Source organism: Homalodisca vitripennis, chromosome 4 (assembly GCF_021130785.1).
Source record: "Homalodisca vitripennis isolate AUS2020 chromosome 4, UT_GWSS_2.1, whole genome shotgun sequence".
NCBI lineage: Eukaryota > Metazoa > Arthropoda > Insecta > Hemiptera > Cicadellidae > Homalodisca > Homalodisca vitripennis.
Window position 1 is genome coordinate 113,542,369 of NC_060210.1, and position 6,862 is coordinate 113,549,230.

Consider the following 6,862-nt stretch of genomic DNA (forward strand, 5'->3'; position numbering starts at 1 on the left):
AAATTTTTGAAGGTTTCTCGGCAGGACTCTCGAAAATTCAAATGAGCGATTATCCGATCCGCTTATTTTTGCAGTTTGAACACTCTCATTAACTGGTTGTTTGCACTGGCACCCCACAATACCACTCCGTAGGTAAGGTGGGGGTAGATCAAACCATAATATGCCGTCATCAGGACCTGAGTAGGGCAATATTTGGCTAAAGACCTCAAAACATAAACGCCGGAGGACAATGTTTTGCAAACATGGTCGATATGAACATTCCATGTCAACCCCCGATCGAGGTGTATTCCCAGGAATGTGATACTGTAAACTTCTTCCAGAATGGAATCTGCCAACATCATGGCAGGGTCACATTCTGAGTCTACAGGTCGAAGAGAAAAGTTCATGGTGTTGGATTTGTGTGTGTTTGTTATGAGATTGAGGCTGTTGAAGTACTGAACACAATTGTTGATATCAACAAAATATCGTTCTTCCAACAAAGATTTTGTCTTTTCACTGAAACAGAGAGTCGTGTCATCAGCATACTGCACAATTTTTCCATGTAGTAGTGATGACCCAATGTCATTAACATAAATGAGAAACAAGATTGGGCTGACGATTGATCCCTGACTCCATAGTTCAGCTGACAAACTCTTAATGTTTTTGTAGGACAGCAAACATTCAGATGGAAAAGAAGGACCTCGTTAAAAATTTTAAACTTCTGTTCTACGGATTGCGTTGAATTTAGAAAATTCCACTTTTCTTTTGAGAGGGTTGCATTGAGAGGAGCGATGTTTTCAGGCCGTATGTCTCTTACTGTTTTGATAATTTCGGGCTCCCTTTCGAATCTCTTTCCACCAATTATAGCCGTAGTGGTCCGAGATTGCTGTGTTAACCACGGAAACTACGACGCTCGGAAGATTGGTGATGACGTTATCTATGGCTGTCTGAGTTGTTGCAGTTACTCTCGTTGGAGTCCTGATCAACAAATCTAAGCCGAAAGACCTCAACAAATTTTCAAATTTTTTTGTGGTTGGATGATTGTTGTCCATTGCGTTGATGTTGAAGTCGCCCACCAGGACGAATCCCTTGAGTTTGTGCGTCAGGTCTGTGAGCAGAGACTCTAATTTTGAAAAAAGACTTCTTCGTTTCCACTGGGAGACCTATATATTCTAATGATGAAAAAATTTGAGTTGTGTGATTGAATTTTGACACCGACTGCTTCGAAATCTCGGTCAACTGTTTCCTGGATTGAAAATTTGGAAAATGAAAAGTGATTCTTCAGGAAAATAGCAACGCCTCCTCCTTTGGAGTGGTGTCGACAGTAAACATTTGCCAATTTGTAATTTGGAATTTTGCAGATGTGGATGTTTTATTTGTTAAAGCCGTTTTCGGATATAACCAAAACATCTGTTTTTGTGGACTTCACACATCAATTGAATTTCATCAAGTTTGTTGGTTTCTGATTAGCAATTTTGGTGAAGCAATCGTATTTTTTGACCAACAGTCAGTTCACTCCGACTGCTGCAGGTGGGGCCCCTAAAAAACATGTACCATCAGGCGACGCCTCTCCACCATGGGATCCACCGACAGCCTCCGCGTAGGTGACACGCTGAAGCCGCCGCCCGTCCGTAGACTCCCTCCCGACAACCGCCGGTGCAGAGGCGCCGGCTGAACACGTGGCCATCGCAGCAGAAGTCCCAGGAGAAGCCCTCCTTGGGTTACACGGCGGCAACCCCGGCGTCCCACGACGGCTAGGGTCCGGTGCCCCTCCGGTGTTCGAGGGGGCAGTGGGCCGCGGGCAGTGAGGCTTCGGAGTCTTGGAGGCCAGGTGCTCCGCCATGAGGCCTGCCAGCAGTCGCTTCCCACTCGTACGAAGATGTTGGCCGTGCACGGTGAAGAACTGCCGACCGATGCAGCTGATATCGACCATCTCCACTCCCTTCCTTCCGGACACAGAGCTCGCTGATGTAGGCGTTGGCAATTTTGATGATCTTCTGTATGGGGCTGTCAGGGGGCAGGTCGTACCTTGGAAACAAGGGTGTAATTAGTACCTTGGACGTCATCCTACAGTTTTTAATCACTTCTTCAAGGTTGCCGAAGATTATATTCTGCCTCCCAGCCGCCACATCGTTATTTCCGGAGACCAAGACGAAGCAGTTTCCCGGAGGAGGGGCGGGGTCTGGGGTGGTGTTGAGGAGGCCGGCGCCGGGCTTGCAGGTGCCACTCACATCAGTGTCACCGTCCACCATCGCCCTGATCATACCGGCAAGATGTCGGGCATGACTGTCGCCCACGATGGACACCGTCCTGAAGGGGAGTTTTTAAAATTTTTTTTCGCATCCATTTTCTATTTTAGTTTTATGTGTTTTAAGAAAATAATTGTTTTTTCTTTTTGTTTGGCTTTTGCTTCTTTTTCTTTTTTGTCACTATCGTGAAGTTATCGGGTTTATCCTGAAGATGAGATAGTATTTCGTACTTGTTGTTGCTTAGTGGGATGGCATTTGTATGCTGAGTACTTGTACAATTGATTTTCTCTATAAGCGATAACTTTTCTGTTTTTAATACTTTTATTTCCTCTTCTAGGGTCTTAATAGTTGTCAGCATATTTTGCACTTCTTCTTTGAAGATTGAGCACCTCTCACAAGGATGTTGGTAATTATCTGAGGTCTGAAAATACTGGTCCCTAGATTGATGTGGTGAAGAGGGGACGTTTACCGCCGAACGCGCAATAAATACCTGAAGAAGTGTACTCGAGAAGCCTTTGATCCGATTCTATCGAAAGGTCAAGGATGACCTTCATCTGTTGTTGGATGTCATGAATCTTTTGGTTGAGGGCTTGGTTATCTGCGAGGAGCTGCGACGGATCTGGAGCTGGTAGTGCTGGCGGGTCGGGTGTTGAGTCGGTCGAAGGAACAGCAGTAGGTGTGGTAGGTGAGGATGGTGTGGAGCAGGCTGGCGCGGGTGCTGCAGGTGGCGTGCGAGGCGCGGGCGACGCGACAGCTCGCGGCAGCGGCGACAGGAGCGACCGCATAGTGACCGGGTGTTCGCCAGTGTGAGTCTGGTTACACACAGTCACCACCGTCTTAGTCACATCAGTTTTGATTGACGCACCACGGCTCCTTCCCAAACATCTCCAAGACGTCTCACCGCTTTTAAAAACTCTATGATGCCTATATTTTATACCGTTAAAAATAACACAGGGTTTACCAGTCATCGTTTTCTCAATTTTAAACATTTCTGTTTTTAAAATAAGTAATGGTAAAAAAATTAAATAACACGTGATAAAATCTTGAAAATAAACAGTTACACAAACATTTTTAAAACAATTAAAACAATGTATTGAGAAGATTAAAATAATTTAATTTCAACTAGTAGCAACTAACAAAAAGATGAGTCAGGTACCGGGAATCGATCCACCTAACTCTGAGTTATCAGTCCACAACGCTATCACTTCAGCCACTGAGGCTCTAATAAGAGTAATAATGGTAACGAATGATAAAGCGCGGTGCTCTATACTCTATAGTATGATAAAAACATCGTGATCGTATTGCTGTAGGCAGGTCCAACCTTGTTAGTTTAAAGGTTAGGTTTGTAGCCAGCAATTACTTACTTCACTTTGATAATCAGCTATTGAGTCCAATTCATAGATAAACTGTCACTGATAAGTTCGTTTGTGTTTACTGAATTAAACCTGTCACTATCTCTGAAACCACCTAAAACTTAACTATACTACGGAGCGTTTCTACTAGTGTGTTTACAGTCACGGCAGTCAGTCCGGCAGTCCTGCTACAGATCAGGAGAAGATTGTCAGGATGGTGACACCCATTAGGCCTCCTGCTCCTGATGCGCCCCCAGCTCCGATTTCTCCCCAACTCCCTCTCCTTCTCCCCCACTTGTTCGCCATCGCTCTGCTGCGGCTATCGCGCGTAACGCGCTGCGTCGGCGTCGGCATGCTGCTGAAGAGCAAATATCGCCCCCTCGCGTGCCGCTGAGTGCCGCTGCACCGGCGGGCCATGGCTCCCCCCTGGATCATCTTCTTCTGGGTCTCCGGTTGGCCCGCCAATGATCTGGGCTGCGGCTGTCGCTAGAGGCGCCATGCGGCGTCGCGGCTGCATGGGCGGGTCGGTAAGTTCTGTGGAGAGCATTTCACCTCCGCTCCCAGTGCGGTCTCCACCCGGCGCTTTGTTGCCGCCGGTGACTCCACCACTATACCTATCGCCGAGAGATCGGCCTCTGCCAGGGTCCCCCACACCGCCGTCTCCACCCGAGGCCTCCCCCTCGCCAACGGACCTTCCCGTATCACCGAGGGAGAACTTAACACCATGGCAGAGAGAGTGGCTTGCCAGATTCACTCCTGGCATGGAGTGGGGCGCGTTTTTGGCCGCTCTGGAGGAACTGGTGACATGACTGTCTCCGGCACCGAACCACCCCGCGACAGCCGCGGCCGGGGGGAATTCGTCCGTCTAGACCCCGGCGTCCCCTGATCAAAGACTTTTACGAGGGGAGTGCAACGACCATCAGGCACTCTGGTGGGGTCACTCCAGCATTTTCCTCCCAGGCTGGAGTCCGCCAGGTATGTCCTCTATCCCCGGTGCTCTTCAACCTCGTCATGGAGTACCTAATCCGCCCAGTACTCGCCCTGGAGGGGTAGCACGGTGTGTCGCTGCACGGGGAGCGGATAAGTGTTTTGGCCTATGCTGATGACCTGGCCATCGTGGCTAGGTCGGAGGCCTCGCTCCAGGCCATGCTGAATTCCATTTCTTCGGCGGCGACCTGGGTCGGCCTCAGGTTTAAGCTTGAGAAGTGCGCGACACTCCATGTCGCCGGCAGAACCGTGAGGCCGACCGCGTTCACCATCTACGGCTCTCCTCTTCGTGTCCTTGAGGATGGAGACACGTATGACCATCTTGGTGTGCCCACTGGGATGAGAGTTGACCAGACCCCAGTGGCCACTATTGCCAGACTGGAAGAGGATACCGCTAAGATTTTTACCAGTGAGCTCGCGCCATGGCAGAAGTTGGACGCGGTCAGGACTTTCATAGTCCCCCAGCTGGACTTTAACCTCAGGACGGCGAGGATCAAGAAGACCTCCCTAAAGGGGTTGGAATATTTATGAGGGCGGAAGGCAAGAGGACCCTCTGCCTCCCCTCGCGAGCCAGCGTGGAGCTGGTCGATCTTCCACCATCGTGGGGCGGGGCGGGATTGCTCCCTATATCTGATCAGGCCGACGTAGCCGCGGTAGGGTATGCTTTCCGGCTCCTGACATCTCCTGATCCAAGAATCTTCCGTCTTGACTTGGAGGGCCTGGCCGTCACTGCTGGTCATCGCTCTGCCGCCCGGGTTAACGTGGCGGGGAATTCCAACGCCACCACCACCTTCTCTGCGGCCCGGACGGCAAGAAACTGCCTCTCCAAGCGCCTGCCTACGCTCTGGTGGGGGTGGAGTGAGGAGCGGCGGACATTCCAACTGGTGATGCCTGGTACGGGACGGCCAATCACCGTGGACGAGAGAAGCCGGAATTCCCTGGCTATCCTTGCCGCGAAGCCGGACCAAGGCAGGGTGGCTCGAGTCGTGACGACTTGCCCCCCCTCCAATTACATGATGCGCGGAGGCTGACACACCCGTTTCGCCGACTGGCGGTTTATACACCGGGCCAGGCTCAACACTGCCACTGAACGGATGTAGGAGGTGGGGCAATGAAGACCGCCGCTGTAGACGGTGTGGAAGATACGATGAGACGACTGCCCACGTGCTGTGTCACTGCCTGCCAATGATGCCCGTGATTACAAGAAGACACGATGCCATCCTGGAGCTACTGTCATTGGAGATCCATGGGCACCCTCAGGAGATGGAGACTCGACTCGACATGAGGGTGCCGTTGTGGCCAGCTGCCGACCGGACATCGTGACGATCGACCGGAGGAACAAGATCATACGCATAGTCAGAACGGAGATCCGAAAAGTGATTGGTTTTATTACAGGTCATTGGATATTCCGAAGTCAGAATAGGTATTCCAGTTCAGGAAACACTGTGCAGGAAATGTGGCGAGGCTGACGAAACAGCCAAGCACGTCATATTTGAATGTTCGGCAAACGCTCAAGATCTCTAGGTGTTCTTATGCATACGGAAGAGGGGTTGGAACAGGAAAGCATTGTTCAGATGTCATGGTTTTGTAAAGGCCTGGGATTTGATACAGCTTAAACCTGGGAGAGGGTGCATAATAAGCATGATGGCTGAGAGGCAACTACCAGGCCTAGGAAACCTGGCCCTCTGTTAAAAAAAATGTCTGTCGTAGCATCAACAGGTACAACACCTAGGCTCTTAGGGCTCAATTCAATAATCTTAATTTTTAAAAAAGCTTTTAAAATACAAATATGAATTAAAAAATTTATACTCATGTTCAACGTTAATTTTATCTTCAATTCCATTAATATTAATATCTTTGAATTCAAAACTTCATTAGGCATAAACTAAAATTTCTATTAGACATAGACTGAAATCGTGGCTAAACTCATCTGCACATTTTAAAACAAATTTCCCTAATTAAAATTGTAATCACGCAATTCTGGTCTAAATCAATTTGCACGTTACACTTCCCAAATTAAACTGAATTCACCAACTGAGCTGATAATTTTTTCAGATCGGGCCCCTTCCTTTCTAATACACATCAATCTAGGAAAGCTTTAATGAACAGTTGTTTCTAATGCCTAGATATGCCTAGTACCCTATTAGTTTTGTCTGTGATTCAGCAGATTTCATTCTACTCTGATTAAATTTTACTGGTTTTAACTTAAACTTACAGAGGCATGTGTCAACAACTCTAACTATATTGATCACAGTTCCTATTGATTATAATTCTACAATAATGAAACTAATATAT